Source organism: Hyla sarda, chromosome 7, assembly GCF_029499605.1.
Source record: "Hyla sarda isolate aHylSar1 chromosome 7, aHylSar1.hap1, whole genome shotgun sequence".
Classification (NCBI taxonomy): Eukaryota; Metazoa; Chordata; class Amphibia; order Anura; family Hylidae; genus Hyla; species Hyla sarda.
The window spans coordinates 161,085,017-161,102,532 of record NC_079195.1 but is presented as its reverse complement, the minus strand read 5'-3'; the positions used below and the strand labels follow the sequence as shown (position 1 = coordinate 161,102,532).

Below are 17,516 nucleotides of genomic sequence, written 5' to 3'. Positions count from 1 at the left end.
GAATGGCAGGAAAAGTAAGTCCTTCAATAAGATGGGGGAGGCTAGGGATTGTTCCAAATGTACCCAGGGGACGTTAGTATCTAGGTGGTGCCAGCCCTTCAGCATAGAGTCTAAAGTGGCAATATAATAAAGTTTCAGGTCAGGGAGAGTCCCTAACTAGAATGTGGCGAGCGAGTCTGGGTTTTGTCGAGTTTCAGACAAATTTGGACACCATGGATTGTGCCCTAACAAAGAAACTGTCTGGCAGGGAAATGGGCAGGGTGCGATACATATATAGGAATTTGGGGAGTAGAAACATCTTGAAAGTGGCTATACGGCCAATCCAAGGTTAGACTAGTGCCGAGATACTTGATATCCCTATCCCGCCACTCAAAGGAATAGCGAGATTGCAGGCAGGAGACTATGGGGGCGGGTATGTGAATTGGAAGTGCCTGGGTTTTAGTCGAATTTAACCGGTAATAGGATAAGTTGCCATAGGTGGTTATTTGGTCCATTACCGCTGCAAGGGATGTTTCTGGGTTGGAGAGGGTGAGAAACACATCATCCGCATAAAGTGATATCACATGAGACACCCCACCTATGCGTACACCTGATATCCGGGGGTCCGATCTAGTGGCCTGGGACAAAGGCTCCATGGCCAGCACAAATATTAAGGGCGACATAAGGGCAACCCTGTCGGGTGCCGTTTGTTAGGGCAAATTCATCCGACAAGCTCCATTTACGTAGGTCTTAGCCATGGGGTTGCGATACAAGGCACCAATGGCAGAAACCAACGGGCCGTCAAACCCCATGCATCGCAGAACGGAGAAGGCAAACGACCAGCGGAGCCAGTCAAATGCCTTCTCCGCATCCAACGCCAGTGCCAACACTGGGACCCCGTTACTATCTATGTGGTGAAAAAACCCCAACATTCTCCTGGAGTTAAAGTAGGCCTTTCGGGAGGGGACAAATCCTGCCTGGTCATTATGGATTAAATTGGGGAGGATTTTTGCAATGCGATTCGCAAACATTTTTGCAAATATTTTGATGTCCTGGTTTAATAAAGATATGGGGCGAAAGTTTTGCGGGGCATCGGGGCTCTTGCCCGGGTTAGGGAAGGTAATTATCAACGCTTGTGAATTCTCTGCAGAAAAGGATCCAGAATCCATTACTGCTTGAAAAAAATCCCGAAGGCAGGGGGACAGGATAAGTCGGAATTGTTTATAATAATGGTTGGCAAAGCCATCCGGCCCTGGGGCTTTATCCCGCGGGAGGGCGACAATTGTACGGTCTATCTCCTCCAAGGTAATTGGAGAGTTTAAGGATTGTAATTCTTGTGCGGTAAGGGAGGGGGGATTGACCTCTTAAGGACCCAGGACGTATGGGTACGTCCTGGGTGCCACTCCTGCGATATAACGCGGGGTCACACGGTGACCCCGCATCATATCGCGGCGGGCCCGGTGTCATAGTGAAGCCGGGACCCGCCTCTAATCCACAAAGTATTTAATTGTCAAAGTCTAATGCCCGTCGTGTGTTATTAAATCGTCAGCTCTGCAATGAGATTCCAAGGCTTTCATGGTATAGATGTCCTGAGGCAATTCTGATTTGTGTTGTACGAGGGGTCTTTCCTTCTTCAGTTCTCTTTGAATCTGAGATGCTACGCTATTAACCCTTTAGCCGCGCGCTCAAAGCTGAGCCGCGCGGCTAAAAATGAAAGTAAAAGTGGCCGGCTAGCTCAGGGAGCTGTTCGGGATCGCCGCGGTATAATTGCGGCATCCCGAACAGCTGTAGCACAGGAGGAGGTCTTCTTACCTTCTCCTGCGCTGTCCGATTGCCGAATGAATGCTTCAAGCCTGAGATCCAGGCTTGAGCAATCAATCGCCGAAAACACTGATTGATCCATTCCTATGGAGATGCATCAATCAGTGTAAAAGATCAGTTAATGCAATGTTATAGCCCCCTATAGGAGCTATAATATTGCATAAGAAAAGTGTCAAAAAATCATTAACCCTTTCAATTATCCCTTCCACTAATAAAAGTTTGAATCACCCGGCATGTCCAAGAATAAAAAAAACACAGTGTAAATAAAAATAAACATATGTGGTATCACCGCGTGCGGAAATGTCCGAGTTATAAAAATATACCGCTTTTTAAACCGCACGTTCAATGGCGTAGGCTCAAAAAAATTCCAAAGTCCAAAATAGCGCTTTTTTGATCACTTTTTATTGAATAAAAAGTGATCAAAAAATCAGATCAGAACAAAAATAGTACAGCTAAAAACTTCAGATCACGGTGCAAAAAATTAGCCCTCATAGCGCCCTGAACACAGAAAAATAAAAAAGTTATAGGGGTCAGAAGATGACCATTTTAAACGTATAAATTTTCCTGCATGTATTCATGATTTTTTTCTGAAGTGATACAAAATCAAACCTATACAAGTAGGGTATTATTTTAACCATATGGACCTACAGAATAAAGATAAGGTGTCATTTTTGCCGAAAAATGCACTGCGTAGAAACGGAAGCCCCCAAAACTTACAAAATAGTGTTTTTTCATCAATTTTGTAGCACATTGATTTTTTTTCCTGTTTCACCGTAGGTTTTTGGGTAAAATGACTAATGTCATTACAAAGTAGAATTAGTGATGCAAAAAATAAGCCATCATATAGAATTTTAGGTGAAAATTTTAAAGAGTTATGATTTTTTAAAGTTAAGGAGGAAAAATTGAAAATGAAAAAACAGAAAAAGCCCCGGTCCTTAAGGGGTTAAGGGAAGTTAGGTAGGAAGTAATGTTCTCATTTAAGTTAGGGATATTGGGGATGGAGTCTGATAAATTATATAGCAGAGTAATAAGCCCTGAAGCCGTTAGCAATATCCGTAGGAGTGTATAACTTATGTCTATCAGAGGGGTGAAGAAGGTATGGGATTGTACTTTTAAGTTGCTGGGACTTGAGACGGGCTGCTAAGAGTTTCCCTGCTTTATTATTTTGCTAGTAGTACTTTGCTTTTGTTTTGTGGAAAACTTTCTCATACGAAGTGAGGAGTAGGCCTCTAAGCTCTAGATGTAATTCTCTAAGAGAAGAGGCCAAGGAGGGTGAGGGCTGGGACTTGTTTTGCGATTCAACCTGTCGGAGCCTATCCAAGAGATCAGCCAGCTTGCTTTCCTGTTGTCGTTTATGTATCGCACCCTGCTTAATAAATGATCCCCGCACGCAAACCTTAGGGTCCGGGGAGGTAGGGGCATTAAATTAAAAAAATTCCCGGAGATCCTTCTCAATTTGTGACTTGTAGTAGGGGTGGGACAATAGGAAGGGGTTACTGCGCCAGAGATAGGTATGGGTGGAGTTGGAGCTCTCAGACACAGCCATAGAAATCGCCACATGGTCTGACCATGTAATGGCCTCTATGGTTGTGTTGCTAACTCTAGAGAGTAGGGACCTGTCAGCTAGGAAAAGGTCTAAACGGGAGTAGACATTATGTACCCCTGAGTGGAAAGTATAGTCCCTCTCTTCCCCGTGAGCTATGCGCCACACGTCAAACAGGTCTTCTTCCCATAGGATATTACCCAGGGAAAGGGTGTGCCTAGAGGGTGGGGAGGTAGTGTCTATGGAGGGGTCTACCGTGAGATTGAAATACCCGCAAATGATCGAATATCCCTTGCTAATTTTGCGAACTTTTCTAAGTAATTTCTTCAAAAAAGGCAGCTGAGAACTGTTGGGAGCATACAAGGACACTACGGTGTATGTCATATTATTCAAGGTGCAAACCACTATACAGTATCTGCCCAGCGGGTCAGAGAGCGTGTCCAGTAGCCTAAAGGCAACCGTGTTACTAATCGCTATAGCGACCCCTCCGGACTTAGACTCAAAGTGTGCCTGGAATATGTGGGGGTAAGACCTGTGTGAGAGTCTATAAGTGTCACGGTGTAACAAATGGGTCTCCTGGAGGCAGAGGATGTCGTAATGTGAGGCCTTCGCCTCCTTCCACAAGTGTGCTCTGCGCATGGAGCTGTTGAGGCCATTTACATTTAAACTACCAAAAGAAAGCACCATTGTACAGTAAAAGAAAAAATCACAAGTATCTCTAAATAAAACAAGTCTGTGGGACAAAACCGAGCACCTCCCAGCGAGGGCGACTGTTTCCACAGAGTCACAGCAATGTACAATATGGGACAGTCAGGACAGACACCGACAAACCAACATGAAAACTCACAAACACAACAGAAAAAAAAGCAAATTACAAGCATGAAAAGGATATTCATACTAGACTGAATAGACCAAGGTCCCTCAGTGAAGTGGGGGCAACTGTCCAATCTGCAGCCATATGCTGCACACACCGAAAACAACAGAGCCATATTCAGGCCTCACACCGCAGTATTGCAATAGAATAAAGTCTAGCATCAGCGAGTGGTGCTCCATTCCTCTCTCATTTTGGTGGGTGGACGTGCCGGAGGGTTGGGGAGGGGTACTTTCCACTGCCCAAGTAGCTTACTGCCCTCATCAACTGAGCGGACGGTGTGAAATTCGTTCCTAAAATGGATCAGGAGGCGAACTGGGAACCCCCATTTGTAGGGGGATTCTGCAAGGTGTTTTGGCTTTGGAACACGGTGAGCACGGTCCACCTCAATCTCCTGTAAGTCAGGCAGAGTAGCTTTAATCAACTCCTGCACATATGAAGGAATGTTCTGCGGCAAGACAGTTTCAGGCACCCCATGTAGCTTTATATTATTTCGCCTACTCCTGTCTTCGAGGTCCGCCACTTTTGATTTAAGATAAGTAATCTCTTCAGCCATTTCGTAATGCGCATCAATCAGCGAGTTATGGGAGTTTGCAAAGTGCCCAAACTTTCCTTCCATGTGGTCAATACGCCCCCCGAGCTCCTTGATTTCTGTATGCAAAGGGTTAATCAGGGCACGCATAGCCTGCAACATGGACCTGTTCTGCAAAAGCAACATGTCCTTCATTGTGGTTTCAGTAAGTGGGGCATCAGAGACAGGGAGCGAGACCAGTGAACCCTCCACTGAGCCATCCATAGGCAATAAGGGCATGCATGTGGGGGAGTCAGGAGCAGTTTGACTCTCCAGGCGCTGTCTCTGTTTAAGTGGGCTGCGGCATGGAGACGAGGCCAGAGAAGATGGAGCGGAAGTGAGAGGGAGCCGATCGTCACTTACCGCCGGGACCTGGGCTGATAAGGTAGGAGAGCAACGGTGGGTCGGTGAGTCAGCTGTGGGGGAGCGATGCTCCGTCTCCGCCGGCAAAGCGGGCACCGAAGTAGATCTGCAGAGTTGCTGAGGCAGAGGATGGGCTGGCGAGTCAGGAGACGGAGCGCAGCCGGGAGTGTCCCCTGTGCTTCCTCGGTGGCCATCTTGGGACCCCTCCGGGTGTCGGGTGAAGTAGAATTTTGAGAGCGATACTTGGATCCCTGACTTCTTCCTTCTGGCAGGCATTGTCGAAGGGTTCCGACACCCACAGGTGGAAAAAGAACTGCGCTAGGTGCTAGTTTAGTCGCTTTATGACGCGGTGAAGCCGGAGCTCAGAGCTCACGCGTGCATACAGTTAGGCAGCCAGGCCATGCCCCCCAGAACTAGATCTTTTAAAATGGGGTCATTGAGAATAATGTGCCAATTGCATTTTAAAATATTTTGAATCTCTGTAGCTGCTCTGTTATAGTCAGTAATGAAATTATACTTAAACTGGTTATTTGTGTCTTTTTTATGATTTTTATATTTAATTATATTATCACTTTTATTGGATTGTATTTTTTGTTTGAATTCTGTGTCCTGTATTTCTACTACATCATTGTTACGATTCGGCAGACTGGATGTGGATCCTCTGTGTCAGCGAGGGATTGGCGTGGACCGTACCGGTGGACCGGTTCTAGGTTGCTACTGGTATTCACCAGAGCCCGCCGCAAAGCAGGATGGACTTGCTGCGGCGGTAGCAACCAGGTCGTATCCACTGGCAACGGCTCAACCTCGCTGACTGCTGAGAAGGCGTAGGACAGAAGGACTAGACAGAGGCGAGGTCAGACGTAGCAGAAGGTCAGGGCAGGCAGCAAGGTTCATAGTCAATGGTGATAGCAAGAGGTCTGGAACACTGGTAAGGCAAACACAGTAAAAGCTTTCTCTAGGCACAAGGGCAACAAGATCCGGCAAAGCAGGGAAGGGGAAGTGAGGTAATATGGACGTGGAGGAGCGAAGCCGCGCGCGCCAGGACATGACAGCCGGGGACCGGGACAGGTGAGTAGCTTGGGATGCGAATCGCATCCCCGCCGGCAGTGTCAGTGCAGAGAGGGGAACGCCGCGAGCGCTCCGGGGAGGAGCAGGCACCCGGAGCGCTCGGCGTAACAATTATCTTTCACCATGTTCAGTAGGTGAACTTGTTTTTTATCCGTGACTTTATGATATGAGTTAATAATGACACTGGATAACCCTTAGATAGAAAATTTTTTTTAAAAGTGAAGCCTGATCAAAAAAATCGGAATCAGTAGTACAGTTTTTACATATAATGTGCACTATTATATTCTAAAAAACTATTAAAGTCAACGGATTTGAAATGGGTTTTGGTATATATATGACCTGCTCTATTTATAATCTCTAGATCTAAAAATTGGATACTCTCAGTAGAAAAATTAAGTGTAAATTGTAATCTCCATTTATTAGAATTGAGATAAGTAACCAATTCATAGGCCTGAGATTCAGTGCCTGTCCATAAAAAGAACAGTTCATCTATATAACTGTGGAAAAATAAAACAAACGGATAATAGATCAGGAGACTGTGCTATGTGGAGGGCCTCGAATGACCCCATAACGAGATTAGCGTAACTTGGGGCGAAGTACGTCCCCATAGCACAGCCTCTGATCTGTTGAAAAATCGTGCTATTGAAAGAAAAAAATTTGTGTTTGAGAATGAAGGAAATGTACTCAATCAGGATGTAAGGTATGATCTCTGTAAAAAAGTTCCTGAATCACCATCAGGGCTAGGCCGGTATCGATATTCGAATATAGGGAACATACATCTAAAAGTAAGAAAAGAAAAAATGGGAGGTAAATTAATATCTGGAAGTTCTGAGATAAGTTGAGCAGAGTCCTTTAACACCTTAATGACCAAGCCCATTTTGGCCTTAAGGACCAGACCAATTTTATTTTTGCATTTTCGTTTTTCCTCCTCGCCTTCTAAAAATCATAACTCTCTTATATTTCCATCCACAGACCCATATGAGGGCTTGTTTTTTTGTGTCACCAATTGTACTTTGTAATTATATCACTTATTTTACCATAAAATGTACGGCGCAACCAAACTAATTTTATTTATGTGGGAAAATTTAAAAGAAAACCACAATTTAGCAAATTTTGGAAGGTTTTGTTTTCACGCTGTACACTTTCTGGTAAAAATTACATGTTTTCTTTAATCTGTGGGTCAATACAATTAAAATGATACCCATGTTATATGTTTTTCTATATTTGTACCGCTTAAAAAAAATCTCAAACCATTTTAACAAAATTAGTATGTTTGAAATTGCCCTATTTTGACCACCTATAACTTTCAAATTTTTCCCAATATGGGGTGATATGAGGGCTCTTTTTTTGCACCATAATCTGTAGATTGCTTAGGTTTTACTTTTTATAAATTATTTATTAATTTTTTTGGGAATAAAATGTGACAAAAAAGCATAAATTTTGGACTTTTTTTTATTTTTTTACGTTTACGCCGTTCACTGTACCGGATAATTAACAATATATTTAAATAGATCATACTTTTACACATGCAGTGATACCACATATGTGTATTAATTATTTTTTTTTTACGCTTTTTGGGGGGTAAAATGCGAAAACTGATATTTTACTTTTTTATTGGGGGAGGGGATTTTTCAAATTTTTTTACTTTTTTATTTTAAATTTTTTTACTTTTCTTTTTACACTTTTTATGTCCCATAGGGGACTATTCATAGCAATCATTTGATTGCTAATACTGTTCAGTGCCATGTATAGGACATAGCACTGATCATTATTATCGGTGATCTTCTGCTCTGGTCTGCTCGATCTCAGACCAGAGCAGAAGACCCCGGGAGACAGCCGGAGCCAGATGAGGGGACCTCCGGCCACCATGCTGGATGATCGGATCCCCGGGGCAGTGCTGCAGGCGATCCGATCATCCATTCAAAGTACCGTACTGCCGCAGATGCCGTGATCAATAAAGATGCCGTGATCTGTATTGATCACGGCATCTGAGGGGTTAATGGCGGACATCCGCGTAATCGCGGATGTCCGCCATTACCGGCGGGTCCCTGGCTGCTGATAGCAGCCGGGACCTGCCGGGCATGACGCGAGCACTGCTCCGGTGCTCGCGATCATGGCGGCGCGTAAATGTACGTCACTACTTCACCATTACATACATTTACGTCCATTGTCGTTAAGGGGTTAAATATGACGGCAACTGTAACACATATGGCTGTGAAAAAGATCAACAAAATGTGATAAACTAGCAGTGATAGATGAGATACCTGAAATAATAGGGACGACCGGGGGGATTAACAGAACATTTATGAAGTTTAGGTAAATAATAAAAATTAGGAAGGGAAAAATGTTTAATGGTGAGAAAAGATAATTCTTTTTTTATTAAATACTAGCTGAGTACCCGGCGTTGTCTGTTTTTTCCTTCCTAATCCTTGTTGTGGAGGAAGCTTTTGACTTCATATCGCGTTCTCATATATTGTTGTCATATCCCAACCCCATATCTCGTCCTAATATCCCGACCTGATATCCCGACCTCCTATCCCGACCTCCTATTCCAACTTCCATCCCGTCCTGCTATCATGTCCTATCTCGACTTCCTATCCAGTCATCCTATCCCGTCCTCTCAACCTCCTATCCCGACCTCCTATCCCGACCTCCTATCCCGTCCTCCTGTCCCCTCCTCCTGTCCTCCTGTCCCGACCTCCTGTCCCGACCTCCTGTCCCGACCTCCTGTCCCGACCTCCTGTCCCGACCTCCTGTCCCGACCTCCTGTCTCGACCTCCTGTCTCGACCACCTGTCTCGACCTCCCGTCTCGACCTCCCGTCTCGACCACCTGTCTCGACCTCCCATCCCATCCTCCCATCCCATCCTCCCATCCCATCCTCCCATCCCAACCTCCCATCCCAACCTCCTATCCCAACCTCCTATCCCAACCTCATATCCCAACCTCCTATCCCAACCTCATATCCCAACCTCATATCCCAACCTCATATCCCAACCTCATATCCCAACCTCATATCCCAACCTCATATCCCAACCTCATATCCCAACCTCATATCCCTCCCCATAATAGGTGTACCAGATATTGAAATATCTCCATCCACACGGATGATGGTAATATCATATGTATGACGATAATAGTCCTCCTTGGATAATAGTCCTTGGTATTATTGGTAATATTGGTCAATATACAAGATTTGGTCAGTAACAGTATAATGATCATACAGTCATGGCCGTAAAGGTTGGCACTCCTGAAAATTTTTAAGAAAATAAAGTATTTCTCACAGAAAAGGATTGCAGATTTGCTATACACATGTTTATTCCCTTTTTGTGTGTTGGAACTAAACCAAAAAATTTGAGGAAAAAAAAGCAAATTGGGCATAATGTCACACGAAACTCCAAAAATGGGTGGGACAAAATTATTGGCACCCTTTCAAAATTGTGGAAAAATAAGATTCTCTCCCCCTGACCATCGGTGCCGGTGCTACATTCCCGGCGCCGATAGCCAGGGGGAGAAAAGCGGCGCCGGCAATGGGGCACTGGCACTGATAGTCAGGGGGAAAGAACGGGCAGTGGCACCGATAGCCAGGGGGATGGAAGGGCCGGCAGCAGGGCTCTAGACCCCAGGACAGGAAGGGGCAGAGAAGCCGGCAGCGGTGGCGGTCTCTGCACCTGCAAAGCTGCTGCAGTTCATTGATTTAAAGTGCCCGCTTTAAATAATTGAACTGCAGCGGCTTATCAGCGTATAACACGCAGGTAGACTTTAGGCTAAAAATTTTAGCCTAAAAAGTGCGTGTTATACTCCGATAAATACGGTATATTCCCCACACCTGTTACTTGCCCCAGATGAGTTTAAAGGAGCATCACATGCTTGAAACAATCTTATTTTTCCACAATTTTGAAAGGGTGCCAATGAACTTGAGTAAGCCAAAATCCTTCTGGGAAAACGTCTTTTGGACAGATGAGACCAAGATAGAGCTTACCTAAAATCGAATGAGGCCTACAAAGAAAAGAACACAGTACCTACAGTTAAATATGGTGGAGGTTCAATGATGTTTTGGGGTTGTTTTGCTGCGTCTGGCACTGGGTGCCTTTAATGTGTGAAAGGCATCATGAAATCTGAGTATTACCAACGGATTTTGGGTCGCACTGTGCAGCCCAGTGTCAGAAATCTCTGTTTGCGTCCAAAATCTTGGGTCTCCCAGCAGGACAATGACCCCAAACATAAGTCAAAAAGCACCCAGAAATGGATGGCAACAAAGCTCTGGAGAGTTCTGAAGTGGCCAGCAATGAGTCCAGATCTAAATCCCATTGAACATCTGTGGAGAGATCTTAAAGGCGCCCTTCCAATAAGAGAGACCTGGAGCAGTTTGCAAAGGAAGAGTGGTCCAACATTCCGGCTGAGAGGTGTAAGAAGCTTATTGATGGTTATAGGAAGCAACTGATTTCAGTAATTTTTTCTAAAGGGTGTGCGACCAAATATTAAGTTAAGGGTGCCAATAATTTTGTCCAGCCCATTTATGGAGTTTGGTGTGACATTATATCCTATTTGCTTTTTTTTCCTCCCTTTTTTTGGTTTAGTTCCAATACACACAAAGGGAATAAACATGTGTATAGCAAAACATGTGTTATTACAATCATTTTCTGTGAGAAATACTTCATTTTCTTGAAAAATTGCAGGGGTGCCAACATTTACGGCCATGACTGTATGTATGGTGATAATATTCCTCCTTATATACCAGTGTTATTTGGTAACTTTGGGGGAGATTTATCAAAACCTGTGCAAAGGTAAAGTTGACCAGTTACTCATAATCGCCATTCAGACTGCTTCTTTAATTCTTAAAAAGGCCTCTGACAAAAGAAACAAGCTGATTGGTTGCTTTGGGCAACAGGTAGTCTTTTCCTCTGCACAGGTTTAGATAAATCCCATCCCAATATGATTTATTTAGCTGTACGTGTTATTATCATGGGGAATTGCCTTACCTATTCTAATGTGTGTTTATATGACCTATAAGGTTTTTTATTTATTTTTTTGCTGTTAAAGCAGCCCTTGAATTACATTGTGAACAAAACAGATGGCAGGAACCAATACAGGTATCCACATTCAGACATATTTACTAATACTGGATTATGGAAATTGTAGTGTATAATGTGGTGCATTCTTTGACATTAAGAATACATGTTAAAGGGGCATAAGGGGATAAGTTGTCTGATCGCAGGGGACCGTCATGCCCTCCCTCTCAATCCAAGTCTATGGGAGGGGGCAGGACAGCTTCCACGCCCCCTCCCATTGACTTGCATTGAGGGGGCATGGCCGTGACGTCTTGAGCCTCTGGCACCACATCGCTAGTCATCAGGCACGAAGCGAAGTTCACTCCCTGAATTGGATGACTAGGGTGCTGTAGCAGAGATCAGACATCTTATCCCCTATTCTTTGGATAGGGATAAGATGTCTAGGGGTCGAGTACCCCTTTAATGTAAAAGCAAAATAATTGACAGTCCAGTATTTCAGGCCTCCTAACTTGATGGATCTTGAAAATTAATGGGATCCGATGGCCTTATTAGACACAAAAAACTTTTTTTTTTTTTTCACTTGAGTACCCCTTTAACCCCTTAAGGACCAGGCCATTTTACACCTTAGGACCAGAGCGTTTTTTGCACATCTGACCACTGTCACTTTAAACATTAATAACTCTGGAATGCTTTTAGTTATCATTCTGATTCCAAGATTGTTTTTTTCGTGACATATTCTACTTTAACATAGTGGTAAAATTTTGTGGTAACTTGCATCCTTTCTTGGTGAAAAATCCCCAAATTTGATGAAAAATTAGAAAATTTTGCATTTTTCTAACTTTGAAGATTACTGCTTGTAAGGAAAATGGATATTCCAAATATTTTTTTTTTATTCACATATACAATGTCTACTTTATGATTACATCATAAAATTGACGTGTTTTTACTTTTGGAAGACACCAGAGGGCTTCAAAGTTCAGCAGCAATTTTCCAATTTTTCCCAAAATTTTGAACCTCGCTTTTTTTCAGGGACCAGTTCAAGTTTGAAGTGTATTTGAAGGGTCTTCATATTAGAAATACCCCACAAATGACCCCATTATAAAAACTGCACCCCCCAAAGTATTCAAAATGACAATCAGTAAGTGTTTTAACCCTTTAGGTGTTTCACAGGAATAGCAGCAAAGTGAAGAAGAAAATTCACAATCTTAATTTTTTACACTCGCATGTTCTTGTAAACCCAATTTTGGAATTTTTACAAGGGGTAAAAGGAGAAAATGTATACTTATATTTGTAGCCCAATTTCTCTCGAGTAAGGACATACCTCATATGTCTATGTAAATTGTTCGGCGGGCGCAGTAGAGGGCTCAGAAGCGAAGGAGCGACAAGGGGATTTTGAAGAGTACATTTTTCAGAAATGGTTTTTGGGGGGCATGTTGCATTTAGGAAGCCCCTATGGTGCCAGAACAGCAAAAAAAAAAAAAAAACACATGGCATACCATTTTGGAAACTAGACACCTTGGGGAGCATAACAAGGAATAAAGTGAGCCTTAATACCCCACAGGTGTTTCACGACTTTTGCATATGTAAAAAAAAATTATTTTTTTCACTAAAATGTGTGTTTCCCCCCAAATTTCTGCAAGGGTTAATAGCAGAAAATACCCCCCAAAATATGTAACCCCATCTCTTCTGAGTATGGAGGCACCCCATAAGTTGGCCTGAAGTGCACTACGGGCAAACTACAATGCTCAGAAGAGAAGGAGTGATATTTGGCTTTTTGAGAGCAAATTTTGCTCGGGGGGCATGTTGCATTTAGGAAGCCCCTATGGTGCCAGAACAGCAAAAAAAAAAAAAAAAAACATGGCATACCATTTTGGAAACTAGACCCCTTGAGGAACGTAACAAGGAATAAAGTGAGCCTTAATATCCCACACGGGTTTCACGACTTTTGCATATGTAAAAAAAAATATAAAAAATGTCACTAAAATGTGTGTTTCCCCCCAAATTTCCCATTTTTGCAAGGGTTAATAGCAGAATATACCCCCCAAAATTTGTAACCCCATCTCTTCTGAGTATGGAGGTACCCCATAAGTGGACCTGAAGTGCACTACGGGTAAACTACAATGCTCAGAAGAGGAGGAGCACCATTGAGCTTTTGGAAAGAGAATTCGTTTGGAATGGTAGTCAGGGGCCATGTGCATTTACAAAGCCCCCCGTGGTGCCAGAACAGTGGACCCCCTCCACATGTGACCCTATTTTGGAAACTACACCCCTCACAGAATTTAATAAGTGGTGCAGTGAGCATTTACACCCCACTGGTGTTTGACAGATCTTTGGAACAGTGGGCTGTGCAAATGGAAAATTTAATTTTTCATTTTCACGGATCACTGTTCCAAAAATCTGTCAGACACTTGTGGGGCGTAAATGCTCACTGTACCCCTTATTACATTACATGAGGGGTGTAGTTTCCAAAATGGGGTCACATATGGGGGGGGGGGGGGAGTCCATTGTTCTTGTATCATGGGTGCTTTGTAAACACAAGTGGCCTTCAATTCCGGACAAATTTTCTCTTCAAAATGCCAATGGCGCTCCTTCTTTTCTAAGCATTGTAGTGCACCCATAGAGCACTTTACATCCACATATGGGGTATGCTCTTACTCAGAAGAAATTTGGTTAGAAATTTTGGGGGGCTTTTTTTTATTTTCCCTTGTGAAAATGAAAAATTTAGGGTGACACCAGCATTTTAGTGAAAACATTATTTTTTTCATTTTCCCATTTAACTTTAATGAAAATTTGTCAAACACCTGTGGGGTGTTCAGGCTCACTATACCCCTTGTTACGTTCCGTGAGGGGATGTCGTTTCCAAAATGGGGTCACATGTGGGTATTTATTTTTTTGGGTTTATGTCAGAACCGCTGTAAAATCAGCTACCCCTGTGCAAATCACCAATTTAGGCCTCAAATGTACATGGTGCGCTCTCACTCCTGAGCCTTGTTGTGCATCCGCAGAGCATTTTACACCCACATATGGGGTATTTCCGTACTCAAGAGAAATTGCGTTACAAATTTTGGGGGTCTTTTTTTTCCTTTTACCTCCCGTGAAAATAAAAAGTAAAGGACAACACCAGCATGTTAGTGTAAAAAATTTTTTTTACATAGGGGTATTCTACACCAGTGATTCCCAAACAGGGTGCCTCCAACTGTTGCTAAACTCCCAGCATGCCTGGACAGTCAATGGCTGTCCGGAAATGCTGTGAGTTGTTGTTTTGCAACAGCTGGAGGCTCTGTTTTGGAAACACTGCCGTACAATACGTTTTTTATTTTTATGGGGGGGACAGTCTAAGGGGGTGTAAATGTAGTGTTTTACCCTTTATTATGTGTAAGTGTAGTGTAGTGTTTTTAGGGTACGTTCACACTGGCGGAGGTTTACAGTGAATTTACCGCTAGGAGTTTGCCGTGCGGCGAAAAATTTGCCGCAGCTCATACTTGAAGCAGAAAACTTACTGTAAACCCGCCAGTGTGAATGTACCCTGTACGTTCACATGGGGGGGGGGGGGGAACCTCCAGCTGTTTCAAAACTACAACTCCCAGCATGTACTGACAGACCTTGCATGCTGGGAGTTGTACTTTTGCAACAACTGGAGGCACACTGGTTGGAAAACCTTCAGTTAGGTTCTGTTACCTAACTCAGTATTTTCCAACCAGTGTGCCTCCAGCTATTGCAAAACTTCAACTCCCAGCATGTACTGATCGCCGAAAGGCATGCTGGGAGATGTAGTTATGCAACAGCTGGAGGGATCGCAACTACAACTCCCAGCATGCAGAGACAGCTGTTTGCTGTTAAGCCATGCTGGGAGTTGCAGTTTTGCAACATCTGGAGAGCTATAGTTTAGAGACCACTGCACAGTGGTCTCCAAACTGTGGACCTCCAGATGTTGCAAAACTACAACTCCCAGCATGCCCAGACAGCAAACTGCTGTGTGGGCATGCTGGGAGTTGTAGTTTTGCAAGATCTGGAGGTGCACAGTATAGAGATCACTTTGCAGTGGTCTCAGACTGTAGACCTCCAGCTGTTGCAAAACTGTAACTCCCAGCAAGCCTAAACAGCTCTCTGGGCATGCTGGGAGTTGTAGTTTTGCAACATCTGGAGGGTTACAATTTAGAGACCACTATAGTGGTCTCAGACTGTAGCCCTCCAGATGTTGCTAAGTAACTCACCGGCTTCCGTCGGATCCAGGGAGCTGCGTCGCCGTCCTCTTCTTCCGCCTATCGTCGCCCGCTGCCGCCGCTGATCGTTGCCCGCTGCCGTCGCCGATGGGTAAGTGGATCTTCGGCGCCGGTCCCTGACGGTTTTCCCATCCTGCCCCGCCTATTGTGGGTGGGCAGAACGGGGAAACCGAAAGTAAACCCCTCCGCCCCCGATCTGCTATTGGTGGTCGCGTCTAGACCACCAATAGCAGAGATAGGAGGGGTGGCACCTCTGCCACCTCACTCCTATAGCTACAGGGGGATCGTGGGTGTCTAGGACACCCGCGATCCCCCTTCTTTTCCGGGTCACCGGGTCACCATAGACCCGTAATGACCCGGAATAGGCGCAAATCATAAGTGTGAATTCACTTGCGATTTGCGCTGATCGCCGACATGGGGGGGGTCTAATGATCCCCCTGGGCATTTGTGCGGGGTGCCTGCTGATAGATATCAGCAGTCACCCCGGCCCGGTCCCCGCCCGGCGCATGGCGGATACCGAAATTCCCATGGGCGTACAGGTAAGCCCTTGGTCCTTAAGAGGTTAAGGAATACAGCACAGTTACATAGATAGCTATGCAAGAATCTGATCAGCCAGAATGGGGTCAATAAACTATTCACACAATCATTCCTACATACAGACCCACCAGGAAACATACATAATTTGTAAAACTGGATAATCAGGTAAAAGTGTTATCAAATACACGCACACCCCACAGACCACATTTGTGGCTGACAATACAATCTGCTGTTGGCCGTCTTGCACATATCATTTGTAATGTTCGATAAGTATGCCTAATTATGTCTGTAACGCTGATGGTTAGGATGGTGCTATAAAATACATTTTTCTACTTAAGAGTCTGCCTTTGAATTATTAAAAGTAAAATTATTTATGCACTAATACTTATTTCTTAAGAGAAAAAATAAAACATTTTGATCACCGAAAATAGTAATGTTGAAACAATGCTGAGACAGATGTAAAGTACATAACAATCCATCCATCATGGGTATTGGGAAATTAATTAGTGTCAGACCCAAGTCTTAGGCTCCAACAGTTATGAGCCTTATTATACATACAACAAGGTCAGAAGGTCCTAAAACATAAGAAGATATACTGTCAGCCAGACACATTCTGATATACTTTTAAAGGTACAAGACAACCCAAAAACATCTGATTGAATGTCCCAAATAACAGAACAAAGCAACATGCTACTATGACCAGAAACTAATCTCACAATAACTGGAAGAATTATTATTATATTTTTAGAGAGATTTCTGATACCTGTTACGCCTTTGGTATCATTCACTCCAGTTTCTTTACTCTTTCTTCTTGAACTGAAAGAGGAAGCAGAAATGGGAGGGCAGCTGGTGGAGGGGAGAGGTGTAGCTTTAGAGGAGATCAGCCTTGCTAACACACCATACAGGGGGGAGTGTTAACAGAACAATTCTGCTTGTCAGACAACTGCTTTCACTTCCTGGACTCAGTTCCTCTTGTTTAGAGAGTTGCGTGGGAACGCAAAGTCCACTAAATACTGCATACTGTTAAGCAAAAACAATACATGTTTTATATATATTTATAAATGTGTTTTCACATACAGCAGATTTATTGCATTACTGCAAATCAAAATCAGTTCTATACATGTAAATGGTGTTCTTCTGGAAGCATGCATATGCATTTCTGCAAGCCTGATTCAGATGAATGGGGAACTGGTAGAAATGTAAGCAACAAATCTGCCATGTGTGACTATTAGAGATGAGAACACTTTTGAAAAAATAAGTTCTCTGTCAACCAGCAATAAAATTAGCCTCAAAACATTTATAACACTGCATAATAGCACTAAAGTCCTGTATAACACAACTAGGGTCACCTAGAAATTTATTAAAGTAGTTTTAAAGTGGTTTTAAAGGGGTACTCCGCCCCTAGACATCTTATCCCCTATCCAAAGGATAGGGGATAAGATGTCAGATCGCGGGGGTCCCGCTCCTGGGGACCCCCAGGATCTCGGCTGCAGCACCCACCTCAATAGCTTCCGGCAACGCTGGAGGCT

The 17,516-nt window shown here is 43.8% G+C and overlaps 1 protein-coding gene across 1 annotated transcript in view; it reads right to left on the bottom strand.

Moving 5' to 3' along the window:
* Positions 1-16,876, bottom strand: part of UNC93B1 (unc-93 homolog B1, TLR signaling regulator) — a 153,020-nt gene extending 136,144 nt beyond the window's left edge. Inside the window, exon 1 of the mRNA XM_056531136.1 lies at positions 16,751-16,876. The gene's annotated coding sequence lies outside the window, so the exon portion shown is untranslated. The remainder of the gene's footprint in view (positions 1-16,750) is intronic.
* Between the last annotated feature and the right edge of the window lie 640 nt (positions 16,877-17,516).